General features: G+C 44.9%; 1 pseudogene; it reads right to left on the minus strand.

The window, feature by feature from the left end:
* Positions 1–1435: 1435 nt before the first annotated feature.
* LOC145416139 (5S ribosomal RNA) lies at positions 1436–1555 on the minus strand (annotated as a pseudogene).
* Between the last annotated feature and the right edge of the window lie 15627 nt (positions 1556–17182).

Consider the following 17182-nt stretch of genomic DNA (forward strand, 5'->3'; position numbering starts at 1 on the left):
GGATGGATCTACAGATGGATAAATGGATATAGACAGACTGACAGATAGACAGACTGATAGATATACTGTACAGATAGAGTAGACAGCCGCCTTGCTTTGATATTCCACAGCTAGAATTATGAAGGAAAACTTTAGCCCAGACAGCTAATTCCAACTTCAGCCTCCTGGCTAAGACAGAAGACGGTGTGAGAGAGAGAGAGAGAGAGAGAGAGAGAGAGAGAGAGAGAGAGAGAGAGAGAGAGAGAGAGAGAGAGAGAGAGATTGGAGAGTGGTGGGGTTGAGAAAGGAAGGGAAGTAAAATAGGGAGAGAGAAAAACGAGACTGTTAAAGGAAAAAGGGAGGAGGGGGGGGAGGAAAGGGAGATAGAGGGAGGGGAAGAGGAAGGGGTGAAGGGGAAAGGAAGTGGTGAAGGGGAAAGGAGTTAGGGTACGGCCACACCGATCGCGAATAGCGGGGAGACATGAACGAGGAGGGATGAGGCGACACGATAAAACGCACTAAATCCTATGTGGGTTGACGCTCACCTCGCCGCTCATCGCTTGATACTACCTTCCCGCTCGTCGCGTTAGGTGTGGCCGTAGCCTTAGGGAGGGACGGCGAAGGATTACAGTATTGTATATCCTTCCCTATATCACCCCTCCTTTTGCTTCCGGCACGGTTTGATTGAAATTCTGTCTGTCTGTCTGTCTGTCTGTCTGTCTGTCTGTCTGTCTCTCTCTCTCTCTCTCTCTCTCTCTCTCTTTATATATATAAATAGTTATATATATATATATATATAAAGAGAGAGAGAAATTGATAGTAACTATTATCAGACTAGGGTTGTCATACTAGGTAATATGGGTGACCAATACGATAAGTAGCAGTAATGGAGCATACCTAACTGAATGCTTGGTGAGACAGTCCTCTTCTTTTGATAGAAAAAAGGGCAAAATTAACCTCGTGCGGCCATATTCAGACAGAGAGGCATGTAGTTGAGAGCTGCCCTAGAACTGCCACATTACGTCATTTGTATGGTGTTTCAACAATAGAAAACTCTTCCAAGAAAGTGAAGACATTGCCGATGTTTGTAAAATTTTATATAAGATCTTACTGGAATGCAAGGTTTGCATTACAGCATATTAACCTATGAGTAGGGCCGATGGCTATTCTTGATTATCCTGTTTTTCATTACCAAGTGTATCATTATTGTGTTGTTTTCCCCTCAATCTTTGTGATAAAAATTGCAAATGTTATAGTGTTGGGTTATAAAGTTGATCAGATATTTTGTAGCCTTAGGACATTAATATATTACAGTTTAAGTATTTGACGTGTTGACATGTTTCATTCATTCATTGCCAAGACGCCATGTATCCCAGACAGGGTGGCCAAGGGCTTAGAGTTAAGTGTTTTACAGGGAGGGGCACTAATCCTCCACCAACCCCACTTGACGTAGGGATGCCAACAGCATCTGGTGTACCCAGGCGGTCACCCATCCAAGTACTAACCAGACCCAACGTTGCTTAACTTCGCTGATCGAACGGGAAGCGGTGTACTCAACGTGGTATGACATGTTTCATAAGGTTTAAAAAAGACTTTGGTTTTTTGTATATCAAGTTGCACCATAAACGAATTGTATGTTAAATTATGTTAATCGGTGTACTTTTGTGGTCGAAAAATATCTATCTATCTGTGTGTGTGTGTGTGTACCCCCTCCACAATATGTCTACCCCCGATGTATATATGTCCCCCCCCAATGCATACATGCCCCCACTAAACTTGCTGACCTAGCACGCTTTCCCAGGGCCCCAAGCCTGGGAAGACGGCGCCACTGCGTCAGTTCAGAGCAGACATTCAAGAAGGGCAGACTATTTTGTTGTGAGCTCGTAATAAACTCCTTATCTAGCTGTTTGCACACGGAGTTTCTATCACCAAAGTATGACAAGTTACATTTGGTGGCACCGGTGGTTCGGACCATCAGATTCTGACCGCCTCATACAATATTAAGTGACACAGACAGATACACGACGTCTCGTATCTCACAGCCTCACCCCTCCTCAGTGCCTCTCGTGGTGTAATAACCGGCTGTGCTTTCCGGGTGTACAATTTCTCTCACCGGTGCTCACCTCTCAAACAACCCAACCCACACCCCTTGTTCCTGCCCACAAGTGTCTCCATCGCCGACCTACACACCTGTTTCACCTGTTCCCAACACCTGTTCCGAACTCACCATAAATCCTGCCCCCACGGTGCCACTTATCACTGTCTGCCCACTGTCTGCCCACCGCCATTCTCTGCATTTGCAACTCAACAGCTCTACACCTGCACTGAACCAACATCTGCCCTCACACCCCACCACCGGCCCCGACGCCGCCACATGTGGTCTGAATTACGTGAGCCTCCTACGACCGCCACTCCCTGCCGGTGACTCATCGCAGCGTCTCTTCCTGTCTCGACTTAAGCCCAGCGAGAAGTTCCGCATCTTCTAAGACTCATCCAACATATCGCTCCAGCCTCGTCCCCAGCCACTCTCATCTCCGCCCAGCTGTCTCTCCACCGCCGCCCCGCCCCGCCCCGCCCCGCCTCGCCCCAGCCCCGCTACGCCCAGCCACACCTGCACGTCATACATCTCGTCACTTCCATCTCTACTGTGTAACTATAGTATACCTTACCTTTCTATAGAGATTATCCTCGATTTTCTTTACAGATTGGATCTTTTGTAAATATTCCATCTCATTTCCGTTACCCCGTTTTCATCTTCACCTACGTTATTTATAATCCATCTCATCCTTCGCCTTTTATTTAAACCATCCATCCCCGCACCTTCATTCGTTTTCACACCTACTCGTGTATTACATTCTCTCATTGTTATATTATACATTTCTACCTACATATCCATCTTCATCCTTCATTTCATCTTCCACTGCCGCATTAAATGTCATACTTTCCACATCAACCGCTTAACACCAGCCCTCTCGACCCGGAAACATCCCCTGATCACACACCGTCTGCCGACTCTAACACGATCACTCACTTACGAAGTGGCAAAGAGTACCACCGCCCTGTACCTGAGACTCCCGTTTCACTTCCCGCAGAACCACTTACTACCCATCCTACACTCGTAAATCCAGATACCTCCTCCTCTACCCCTACCTCTACACTCCCTTCTTCTTCCTCTACTCCTTCCCCTATCGTTCACTCTCCTGCCTCACTTCATACCCCGTCTTGCTCGCCCTTAACTACCACTACCTTCTCTCTCTCCCACACCTCTCCTACCGCCACTTCTGCTCTTCCAGCCATGGCCAACCCTCCACAGTCTATCTATCTCGACGATGCCAATCGTCCCAAATTTACCGGCCAGGACCCAACTTGGTCTGTCTATGATTTCCTCAGAGAAGTCGAAACAGACATCCACAATCGGCAGATCACCGATGAATCGCTCAAAGTAGCCTACCTCATGGGTCGCTTGCACCACGGCAAATCGGACATCGGATCCACGATCCGTGCAGGACATTTCGATAGCATTCATACTTTTGCTGATTTTCGTACGGAACTCATCAGCCTTTGTTGCCAGCATTCAAGTACCGCGTCTCTCATGGGATTCATTAATCTCCTAAACCAACTAGATGAGGACTTGAGGGTCCCTGCGCAATATGCCAAGCTCCGCGAAGCTGCCGCCGCCATGAAAGCACCTAGTAGCGAGATGCTCCAATTACTGGTAGGCACGAAATGGTTAGAAGACAAAAATGAATGTTCCAATGTTTTCACTCACCAACTTTGCTGACTTAATGGGTTACCTGAGATTCCTTCACTGGCTTACTCCTAAACAGCGACAGCTAGCATTGGAAATCGGTTTCAATCCAGGAGATAAAATTATTCAGGTCACTAAAGCCATTCATGAAAGAACAGATTCGAACTACACGCGTCAGGGCACCGCCCAACCCTTGGCCTCCCCAGTTTGTCACACCTCCACTACCCCAGACCAATCTCGCTCCCGTCCCAACACACGCGGCAGACCTGCCACGCATCGTTCTCCTACCGCAGGTCGTGATCAATCTAGCGTCTGACAGAACAGACAATCTTCGATTCTTTGCTGGCACTGTGGTCATCCTGGACATCGAGCATCCAGTTGCGACCGTACATACAGACGTCCTCACTCCCAAACAAGACAGCGTATGCCTTCCCGCTCACGTCATCCAAAATGCAAATACCACAAATCCAGCATGACTCACACCACAGAGGAATGTCGTTACCTCAACCGCCAATAGTCGGGGGAAGCGCCGCGCCCGTATCGGACCAATATCACGTAGAACCAGACACCCAACTCCCCATCCGCCATGTAGGTCCCATAACATCCTCGGGTTTAGTCATTCTCGGATGCAGTCATGACATACCAACATCATTCTTCTTGGACACGGGATCTGTAGTGAATCTGATCTCCGACAATTCCTTACATCTTATTCAACGACATCACAACCACGTCAGTTCCCTAGAACCACCAGACATTCTCCTATGTAGTGTCGAAGGCTCAGAGTTTAAGGTTAAGGGAAGAGTCACCCTAGAAGTCAAACTACACAGAGATTTGCCCCCTATCCCAATTGAATTTCATGTCACTAATGACTTGCAGTATCCCGCAGATGCCCTTATTGGTTTCTCCACCATGGCACAACACTCCATTGCATTATTACCTGCTTGTGGTAGTATAGACATTTCTGGATTCCCAGTTTACAGTATGAAATGTCCCTGTCCTGTTCTTACGATCAAATCAGTCTTTCATTTACCATTGTCCCGATCGCTACCAAAAAGTCCAGACCAGCCCAAACCACCACTATCATCATCTGAGAATACAGAGATTATTCCTTTACTGACTGCGAGCAAGGACAGAAATTCCTCCATATCTACTGCTACATCCTCTCAGCCTTCGGAAATGGCTCTTACCTCCTCTCCCGACAACACTATTGCTGACTCAGACATGTCTCAATTACCTACCTCACACAGTGTGAATGATCTTCTCCAACACGCAGAGACGAAACGTGCAGTAACGAATACGTGCACAATTTTGTTATCGCATGAGTTCACCAAAGTCTCTGTTTGTGTTGCCGGTGCGAAAGAAGGAGTGGATGTGATAACACTACCTGAGACATGTTGTGTGAATGGCTTGACTTATGAGTCAGCGTGGTGTACAGTCTTAGAGGACAGTTTATGCTACCTGTACTTGCTCAATGTCACAAATGCTCCACTAAAACTTAAAAGTGGTGTAAAGATTGGAGACTTCCTAGTATACCCAGCGGCTGTAAAGGTGTGCCAGGATTCCTCAATCCCTACTATTCAGACTGATGATAGTACGCCACTCGGTGTATGTACTATTAACTCTACGGGATCTGCGCCAACATATTCACCCGATATGCTCTCACATCTCACTTGCACGGATTTCCCAGAAAATTTGCCTCAACTCCTCGACCTTCTGACCTCGTACAGAAACGTGGTTGCCTTACCCGGTGAACCGATGGGTAGAACAGACCTTGTCAAACATACGATTGAACTACTACCAGGAACTCAGCCGATTTACATACCAGCGCATCGATTTCCTCACAGCCAGAGAAAGCAGACAGAACAAATGGTACAGAACATGTTAGACCAGGACATTATTGAGCCCTCCGTCAGTCCATGGAATAGCCCACTTTTCTTAGTACCAAAGAAGGACAGCAACTTTAGACCAGTAGTCGACTATCGTAAGGTCAATTCTGTCACCATTCCAGACCGTTTCCCGTTACCCATCCTCACTGATTTGCTAGAATCCCTTGGTGAAAACAACGTAGTCTTTTCATCTTTAGACCTCCTTAGCGGGTACTGGCAGGTCGAAGTGGAAGAATCCTCTCGCCCAGTTACAGCCTTTAGCACCCCTTCCAGACATTTTCAGTTTAAGAGACTCCCTTTTGGTCTGAGAAATGCTCCTTCCGTGTTCGTGCGACTTATCCATTCAGTCTTCAGCGGTATGATGGGACACTCTCTTTTTGCTTACCTAGATGATATCATTGTTGTGAGTAAATCCATCCCTGACCATTTCACCAAGCTCCAGCAAGTCTTTGAACGCCTCCAGCTCGCAGGCCTGAAAATCAATCTCAGTAAATGTGACTTCCTGCAAAAGAAAATCAAATTCCTAGGCCATGTCGTAGATGCACAGGGCATTCATACTAATGAGGATAAAACTAAAGCGATTATTAACTCCCCAGAACCTACCACTACCGAAGCTGTACGAAGTTTCCTGGGCCTCAGTGGCTATTATCGCAGATTCATTAAAGATTACGCAAAGATCGCCGCTCCTCTGACCCACTTACTCAAGCAGAATGTGCCCTTTGTTTGGACTAACGACCAGTCGCAGGCTTTCCAAAAGCTAAAGACAACTCTTGTAAATGCCCCTGTTCTAGCGTTCCCTGATTATACCACACCCTTCCTTCTCTGCACAGACGCCTCAGGCACTGGACTTGGTGCCATTTTGATGCAACTCGATGAAGCATCAAGGAAGTGCGTAATAGCGTATGCTAGTCGCACCCTTACAACCGCTGAACGTAACCCCAGTGTCACAGATCTCGAAGCACTAGCGGTAGTCTGGTCTTTGAAACATTTCAGGGATATAGTCTATGGTTATTCAGTGCATATCCAAACAGACCACCTTCCACTATGTGATTTGTTCAAGAACCGCAACCTAACAGGTAGGCTAGCTAGATGGTCTGTCATCATCCAGGACTTTAATCCCACTTTTCAATATGTACCAGGCAAGTTGAATGTAGTCGCAGACGCACTCTCACGTCACGTAGCAGCAGCTATAACATCACTGCAGCCTGAAGTAACTGAAAACACTACACTAACGTCAGAAGTTGTTCGAAACTTTCAGCGCCAAGACCCCATATGGTCCAAAGTCATTTATTTCCTAGAATCTGGTGATGTCTCGACCTTACCTACTCTGCCAGTATCACTAGATGAGTTCATGCTAGATGATGATCTCTTGTACAGGAAAACACTCCTAACAGGCAAAGACATGCCGAATCGCAAAATACGCCAGCCTGTTGTCCCCACTGCCCTGATACCAAAGGTTCTTCACATTGTTCATAATACCCCTCAAGCTTCCCATCCAGGTAATGACCGATGCTTGCACCAAGCATGTCTCAAATACTATTGGCCAACCATGCGCCGCGATATCAATGCCCACTGTGACTCTTGCCTCTCCTGCCACCACCACAAAGGATCAACCGGCTTACCTGCACCTCTCTTACAATACCCAATCCCGTCACGACCATGGGAAACTGTTTCAATCGATCTCTTAAAACTACCTCTCACGGAATCCGGCTCTGAGTACTTGTTCGTAGAGGTCGACCACTTCTCCCTCTACTGTGTCCTTGTACGCCTATCCGACAAGACCGCGAAGAGCGTTGCACGTGCCTTTGTAGATCACGTAATTTGCCCGTTCAGTACCCCTCATACCATTCTTACTGACAACGGTACGGAGTTCAACAATAGCCTTCTAGATGAGATCTGTCGCCGCTTTCATATCAGTAAGTGCAATGTCGTGCCTAACCATCCGGCTTCCAATGGCCTTGTAGAACGCCACAACCGAAAAATCTTAGAGTGCCTCAGACATCTAGGCTCCCATAGTTCGTCCTGGGATGACTGGATTCCCCAAGTGGCATCCTCAATCAATAGCTCCATCAATGCATCTATTGCTGAATCTCCCTTCTTCGTCCTCTTTGGTTTTAACAAGGACCTCCCATACTCTCTTATCCTCAAAGCCAGAACCCATCTACAACATGGATGATTATGTTAAACTAAAATTGGCCAACTTCCAGACAATCCACCAGTATGTCCAATCCACTTTGGTTTCCTCTCAGGAGGACATGCTGCAGCGCCAACATAAATCCGCCTCTCCTATCGCTATCAATGTAGGCGATCTTGTCTTTGCTCATTCCCATACGCGTTCCACTAAGTTAAATGACAAATTTACAGGGCCCCACCGCGTCCTCACTCAACAAGGCAACAAATTTCACCTCCAGGACCTGTCCACTAAGGACACCAGATGGGTCCACGTCGATGACTTAAAGCAAGCACCCCGTGGCCTTGTGTTGGAAGAGTCACTTACACAACCTCCTGACCCCCCTTCCCCTCCACACATCCCTCAATCTACTCTGTCTCCACCTATCCCTCAGTCTCCTTCATCTCCACCTCCACCTACTCATTCATCAACCAATCAATATCGGTCCAAACTGCGCTCTGCCCATCAACCTCTTCAAGACCTCCCCCATTAACTCTACCCTGATTTTCTAGGTACGATATTACTGATCTCCCTGCTGGCAGTGCTGACCCTCCTGGGGTCTGGGTCAGGTCAGGATGATGGTGGAGCACGTCCCGGGGCCTTGGTCGGCTCAGGAGGCGAGGTAATGCTTATCGAAGAACTAGTCTCCTTGCGCTACAATCCTGCGCCCCTGGCTGACGTAGCCATCGCCCTACCTGCCTACACGCATCAGCTCCACGTAATCAAGACCCATCTCACGGCCATCATGGGGACACACAACCCGAATGAGTATCTCTATAACCTTTTCTTACCACTCTCCTGGCAATTGCAATACATAAGTAACAGATTCACTGAGCTCAATGACACATTTTCCATTCAGACACCCGTTGGTAGTTGTCGTGTGAAACGAGGTCTCTTCGACTTCGGAGGTGAGATTCTGAGTGGCTTGTTTGGCGTTGCTACAGCCCGTGACATTTCTGGCTTCAAATCTGATCTCACTCATTTAACTTCAGCTCTAGAATCCCAACGCCGAGTCATTAAAATCCAACACACTATGTTGCAGAAGCTTACGACCCACCTAAATGAAGTCACGTCCACTCTAAACAACTTCACCGATATCTTACAACGACACCTTTCAGATCTCAACGTTATCTCTCAGTTCTTCTACCTCAAACTCAACATGGATAATCTCCAACTGGCCATTGACTCTCTCCTGTCTCAAGTCTCTACCTTGCTTCGTATCCTGGTCGATGCTATAAATGGACGTGTCACTGAAGACTTAGTACTCGTCTCAGCTCTCCGTTCTATCCTGGAATGGGCTCACTCCACCTTCGGTCTATTCCCGGTCCTCCCCTACTCCTCCCTCGAATATTATTATCCTGTTCTCGAAGCCACTCTTCTCACCAAATACGTCGTCGTCCATATTCCCTTCCGTTCTGCCATAACCTTTAACCTTTTCCACATCATTCCCTTCCCTTTCCGCCTCAACAACTCCTTGTTACAAGTATCTGTTCCTTCAGAATATTTCCTCCTCTCCCATGATCATCTTTCAGTTGCCTTCCTTTCTTCCACAGACCTCCAGAAATGTTCCTCCCTTACTCCACCTTCTCGTCTCTGTGCTGCCCACCTTTTCGCTATTTTCCCTAGCAGTGCTACACCCTGTGAGTCTGCTTTAGTTCGCAACCATTCCATCTACTCGGCCTGTTCTTTTGTACCAGCTCCTGAACTCCCGGTCCACCATGCTCACCTCAACCATGTCCAGTACTTCTTCTTTGCTGTTCCCATCTCTGTCACAACCATGTGTCCTGGTTCTTCGGTTTGATCCATCCCCGCTAGTGGTCTCTACAAAGCACCTGACTATTGTACCGTCAAATCAGAGTCCGTCATCACTTACGCCACTCGCTATCACCAAGCTGTCCGTCAACACTCCTATGACATCTTTCAACCAATCGACATGCCTTCCACCCTACCATCTGCCAACATTTCCATCACCTCCCCTAACTTGCGCATGCTAACATTCCTCAATGACAGTGACTTCATTATGGATCAATTTTCTCTGGCCTTCAGCCGTTCATGGGTTCATCCAACAGTTGTGTTTCCCCCTGTGGTTATCGCTTTCATAGGTTTTCTACTCATCATATGGGCAGTGCATTGTTGTGTCAGAAAAATGGAATGCCGACTCCAGGAAATCAGAGTCGCTACAGGCATAGTACGCCCTACACACGCCGTTGAAACTCCCCGTACTTAGTGCCCTCACATTCAGTGACTACCAATGCCATCTGACAATTAACCAAACTGTGAACAGAATTCTTCCTACTAGAAACTGATGGTATTTCTTTAATGCATTATTGAGTGACAGTGTATCCTACAGAAACTAAAAAAAAAAAAAAAAAAGAACAAAGAACAAAAAAAGAACTCTCATATCTACTCCTTGTTTATCATGTATCAAATATTATTGTATAATCCCTATTATATCTATATATACCTTCGACCCTTACTGGACACATACCTATTAATCCTTGTATATCTTCTCTGTATATATCCTTCTGATTCCCTCCCGTCAACATGGCCATGTTTCCCCTACTGCCCCTGTATCATACTTATCCCTTGTACAAACCTCCCCGACCTTGCGTTAATACTATAATCAAAAACCATATAACTCCTGGTGTCAGGAGGCACCATCTCAGCTACCCGGGGGAGTAGTGTACCCCCTCCACAATATGTCTACCCCCGATGTATATATGTCCCCCCCCCAATGCATACATGCCCCCACTAAACTTGCTGACCTAGCACGCTTTCCCAGGGCCCCAAGCCTGGGAAGACGGCGCCACTGCGTCAGTTCAGAGCAGACATTCAAGAAGGGCAGACTATTTTGTTGTGAGCTCGTAATAAACTCCTTATCTAGCTGTTTGCACACGGAGTTTCTATCACCAAAGTATGACAAATTACATGTGTGTGTGTGTGTGTGTGTGTGTGTGTGTGTGTGTGTGTGTGTGTGTGTGCGTGTGTGTGTGTGTTTATAGAAACGCCTGAGGCATACCTCTTTACAATCACTGCTACCCACAATGTATATAGTGAAGTATTCATTCCCACATTGACCGAAGACAAAAAAGCAGATTACTGTGCTCATTTGAAAATAGTCAATGGGTAAAAAATGGACGGCATATAAAAGGAACTGACGCAGCATTCTGACACAAGTACAGTGTAAATGCATTATATGGATTACCGAGTTATCATTTTTAATAGATTTTATTTTTCATTTAAATCATTTTAGCGATGCGGTTAGAAACAATGTAAACTAACACCTAGATTCCTTAACATACGGTAAGTTGGAATGTGCTGTTGCGGGCGATTGTACACCCGCGAACCAAAGTTTCGGTACCCCCTCTCGATGGAAGGAAGTGGAAGTCAGGGTTAGAAAGAGGGCATGTGAACGGTACTTTGGAACTGAGCTACGAGGCGAATAGTGAGAAGCCTAATGACACTGAATTCGAAACATTTCCATGCTATTCACCTGCAAAACATTATGTGTTCGTAACATACATACTGTAACATATAACATAGACTACTGTGTTATCATGGTGTCCTGTGATACTGACCCATCTGTTTCGGATCCTCATCACACAAATAAAGCACCGAGCCAGTTGTATATAAGTTGCAACTTGTCATTATAACTGCAGTCATAATTTTTGTGAATGTTATCCCTGGATTGTCTATAGCTATAATAACGAATGATTGTGAATTTAATGTTGATTTTCACAGTAGTTTTGTGGATGGTTATAAATGTGGCAGTTATTTTATGTGGACGACTAAACCACACTGTGATGGACAGCGGAAAGCTTTCGCCAATAATTTACTATAACTAGATGAAATTAGATGCAAACAACACAAAATATTATGAGACAACGAAGACACAGCTGTGGTATCCTTCTCCACCTTGTTATCAAGGCCTTAACTGAGGCTTCACCTCATACGTGCATTATTTTCCTTCAGTCTCTGCCTCTTTCTTTACTCTTACTTCCCGGTATCCTCTTACTGCGAGTCGTCATAATCCTTGGAGGGTTTCTTGTCGTCCTGTCCTATAACCCGTATTGTATTACATTGTATTGTATTACCTCGCATCATCACTTCCAAACAAACAACGTTAGCCAGAGACTGCTGAATATGTTAATACCATTATTGCCACTGCCACCACTATTCCCCCTTTCCCCATTGTGTCTACTGCAATTCCCCTCACAGTACTACTACTGCTACTCCTATTACTACTCCACTATAAATCTGTATAATAATATATATGATTGTCCTTATGTCTGTGTATCTTAATCATATTGTCCCTGTCCCACCGTCGACAACTCGTCACCTACCCAGCAACGCTACCCCAGTTATACCCCACCCCCCTCTCTCCCACCCGCCATGAGCTCTGTTCCCTCCCCACTCCGAATCATTTTACCCCTCACCTCCTTCTTGGGCCACCAGGCCTGTTGTTCACCTTTTACCGGTGAATATACGTGGCATGCATTAATAAGAATAATTATAAAATTGACAGCAACAACATACATCTGCAGTATTCCGAACATTACATAATTATAAAAGTCGCAGACCCAAACGTGCCTATATTACGGAGCTCTGATATATTAACCACAGAACCGACCACAGACCGTTCCTATCATTGCCACTGGACCTTACCTGTAGCACTTCACCATAGTAATACAACCCACTGAAGTCCTTTGTGGGATCACTACACATGTTTGGGAAAAATAACAGCGCACAACATGCCTACAACCCATTAAAATACACCTGTGACGTTTCACTGACATCCATTAAATTGCCTAGAAGTTAGCGGACAAACAAACACACGGCTGGACATAGACTGAGGCCGAATGTCTCTCATCGGTATATGACAACCTGACAAAACTATTACGATCCTGCTTTGTAGGTGTTATCATAGTTATAATAATAATAATAATAATAATAATAATAATAATAATAATCGTAGTAGTAGTAGTACCAGTAGTAGTAGTAATAGTAGTAGTAAAATAGTAGTAGTAGTAGTAGTAATCACACGTTAATATCCATGATACAGAGGAGGACAAACACCATAATCTCCCTGATAAAACAAGTGAAAACAGCTGTGACATATAAAACCAAACATTGCCATAATATCCTGTAATGGTAGGGTTATAGTAATACTAAATTAATGTTTGACCGCAACCCAACCTTCTGCATTGCGTCGACACATGCGATTCCAGTGTGTCCTTCCCAGTATCGTGCCTAATAACATGTGATTAATTATTATTATTATTATTATTATTATTATTATTATTATTATTATTACTGTGATGACACCTGCAATGCAGGATCACAAGAGTTTTGTCAGGTCGTTACATACCGATGCGAGACATTCTGCTTCTGTCTGTCTGTGTCCAGTCGTTTGTTTGTTTGTCCAGTAACTTCTCCTAGGCTATTTCATGGATGTCAGTGAAACATCATATGCTTATTTTGGTGGTTTGTAGGCATTTTGTGCACAGTTATTTTTCCCAAACACGTGTAGCGATCTCACAGAGGACTACAGTGGGTTGTATTACCATGGTGAAGTGCTATAGGGAAGGTGCAGTGGTAATGATAAGAACGGTCTGTGGTCGGTTTTCTGGTTAATATAACGGCTCCGTAATATAAGCACGTTTGGGTCTGCAGTTATTAAGTGTAATGTTAGGAACACTACAGTACACATCTACGATGTTGTTGTTATTATTATATTATTATCGCCTACCTTCAGAAGGCGGAGCGATCATGTTTTTAACTGCATCTGTGTGTGTGTGTGTGTGTGTGTGTGTGTGTGTGTGTGTGTGTGTGTGTGTGTGTGTGTTCCTATTATATCTCATGAACGGCTTGAGCTATCAACATGAAGCCTTCAGCATATCAAGATATGGCCAATGTCTTGGAGGAGTTCGAAAATGGCAACTCGGGGTCAGAGTCAAGGTCACCAAACTAACTGCTAAACGTCAACTAGTTTTTATTGCCTGCCTTTAGCACCATTAAATCTCATGAATGGCTTGAGCTATCAACATAAAACCTTCATGGTATCAAAATATGGCATAAAGTTTGGACTTGGCAAACAGAATATTTTAGAGGGCGATTACCGTTTAACTCTCAAATGCCTTATTATTAATGCATGCCACGTATATTCACCGGTAAAGGTTGAACAACAGACCTTCTGGCCCAAGGATGAGGTGAAGGGTAATGTGGTGTCGGAGTGGGGGAGGAGTAGAATCCATGGTGGGTGGGAACTGGAGTAGCGGTGCCGGGTCAGTGACGAGTTGTCGACGGTGGGACAGGAACAATTATTATGATTAACAGATACACAGACATAAGGACAATCATATTTATTATTATACAGATTTATAGTGGAGTATTAATAGAAGCAGCAGTAGTAGTACTGTGAAGGAAATTAGACACAATAGGAAAAGGGGGATTACAGTAGCAGTGGCAGTGCCAATAATGGTATTAACAGATTCAGCAGTCTTGTGCTAACGTTGTTTGTCTGGGAGTGATGATGTGAGGAATAATGTAATACAGTAGGGGTTATAGGACAGGACGACAAGAAACCCTTCAAGGAATATGACGACTCGCAGTAAGAGGATACCGGGAAGTATGAGTAATAAAAGAGGCAGAGACTGAAGGAAAATAATGCACGTATGAGGTGAAGCCCCAGTTAAGGCCTTGATAACAAGGTGGAGCAGGATGCCACAGCTGTGTCTTCGTTGTCTCATAATATTTTGTGTTGTTTGCATCTAATTTCATCTAGTTATAGTAAATTATTGACGAAAGCTTTCCGCTGTCCATCACAATGTGGTTTAGTCGTCCACATAAAATAACTGCCACATTTATAACCATTCGCACAACTACTGTGAAAATCAACATTAAATTCACAATCATTCGTTATTATAGCTATAGACAATCCAGGGATAACATTCACAAAAATTATGACTGCAGTTATAATGACAAGTTGCAACTTATATACAACTGGCTCGGTGCTTTATTTGTGTGATGAGGATCCGAAACAGATGGGTCAGTATCACAGGACACCATGATAACACAGTAGTCTATATTATATGTTACAGTATGTATGTTACGAACGCATAATGTTTTGCAGGTGAATAGCATGGAAATGTTTCGAATTCAGTGTCATTAGGCTTCTCACTATTCGCCTCGTAGCTCAGTTCCAAAGTACCACTCACGGTTGTCCGTTCACCTGCCCTCTCTCTAACCCTGACTTCCACTTCCTTCTATCGAAGAGGGTACCGAAACTTTGGTTCGCGGGTATACATATGCATCATCTTGACCGGGGTATCAAAGAACCTGTTATTAAGGTGTATTCCCACAAGTGCTAAGCAACTGACATCCAACCGCCGCCCCCCCCCCCTCTCTCTCTCTCTCTTTCCGAGAGCAAAGGAGAGGCCGGCACAGGTCAGACAGGGTTTAATTGGCAATTAACATGGGAACAATTGTACCTTCCCGCACACCTGCCTATCGTATCCTGATGAATACACACACACACACACACACACACACACATATACCTGAATAGTATATTGTCTACGAGGTCTGGTTGGGTCAGGTGGTCAGAGCTCTCTGATTACTGGGGGCGAGATCTGCGAGATCTGAGTCCCTATCTGTATCTGTCTGTCTGTGTGTCTGATATAACTGTCTATATCGGTGGTATTTATATCTGTCTGTCCCACATTCAGTCCCTGTCTGTATCTTTTTGTCTATCTGTATCAGTCTCTCTCTCTCTCTCTCTCTCTCTCTCTCTCTCTGTCTGTCTGTCTGTCTCTCTCTCTCTCTCTCTCTCTCTCTCTGTCTCTGTCTGTCTGTCTGTCTCTCTCTCTCTCTCTCTCTCTCTCTCTCTCTCTCTCTAACATATATTCAGTTAACAATTTATCACACTTTAAGTGTGATAAATTGTTAACTGAATTGATTTTAAAGCAGTATCCCTCAGACTAACACGTGATTGTTCCCTGTCATCTCCTGGTTGAGTAGTCACACCTGTGTGGGACACATCAAGCATTAATCCTCTAACTCTTAAGTTAAGCAGCAGTAGTTATCCCCTCCTCCCTCCCCCCTCTCCCCTTCCCCCTTCCCCTCCTCCCCTCCCCCTTCCCCCTCCCTCCCACTCCCCTTTCCTCCCCTCCTCCTCCCTCCTCCTTTGTCACGTGCATTTTTAGATTCAGGTCATCCTTTGTTGTGTTCCACTCCCTGCTGCAGGTGACCATAAGTTAAGCCGCAGGTAAAAATTCAGGTCATCCATTGTTCTGTGTGCCACTACCTGCTGCAGGTGTGCAGCATGTAGTTTCTGTCTCACTCTGTCTGAAGATGTAATATATGAAAGTACTCACTGTCGCTCCTTTTATTTCTCCTGTGGTTAGTTTGCATATATATATATATATATATATATATATATATATATATATATATATATATATATATATATATATATATATATGGAGCCTCTGTGGTACAGTGGTACAGTGTGCGTTTTCGTACACGGGTGAACCAGGGTTCGCGCCCAGCCAAGATAATAAAACTTTGGGAGTGTTCACCCGGCCACGTACTGCATTGGCGGACATAAGAGGTGCTGTCGTTGAACCAGTGTCGCTTACTATAAAGAATGCTTGCACCCAGTCGGCTTGCTCGGGCCGATTACATTTCGTTAACAGAAAACACACACATCCAAAGCCACTCCAACACTACAATTACACTTAAAAGCACTTCTCACCCTATATACAATCTCTACCAGACAGCCTAAGCCACTTGTTAGAGATTCATTGGCTGCATCGTCCCGACTTCGGTTGGGATAGGCCGGTCCTGCAGTAGATACTCAATTGGCTGATGATGACGATGATATATATATATATATATATATATATATATATATATATATATATATATATATATATCTTTGCCTGTGGCACCCTCTGGGATGCATAGGGCCTCGATGAACTCACACCACCACATCCTATCTTGTGCTAACTCCTCAAGATCTCCCCAACACTCATCTCCAGCTTCCCGTCTCATTGTCCTCACCCACGTCTCTTTTGGCCTTCCTCTACCTCTCCTACCAAGTGCCACCCACCCTGGTGTACCTCGTACTATACTATTCCCTGTCTCCTATACACATGTCCTAGCCACTTCCATCGTGAGAACCTAACATATTCATCGACCGGCTGCACTCCCGTTATTTCTCTGATTCTACTATTTGGTATCCTTTCCCACCACTTAACTCCTAATATTCTTCTAAGTGCTTTGTTTTCAAACACCAAGAATTTATTTTCCATAGTCACTGTGCTGTACCAAGACTCGTGTCCATAAATTAAGATACTCCTAACCATTACCTTATAAAGTTTGATTTTTGTATGCACA

This window comes from Coenobita brevimanus, chromosome 104 (assembly GCF_032717465.1).
Source record: "Coenobita brevimanus isolate Jiangsu-jjx chromosome 104, ASM3271746v2, whole genome shotgun sequence".
Taxonomy (NCBI): domain Eukaryota; kingdom Metazoa; phylum Arthropoda; class Malacostraca; order Decapoda; family Coenobitidae; genus Coenobita; species Coenobita brevimanus.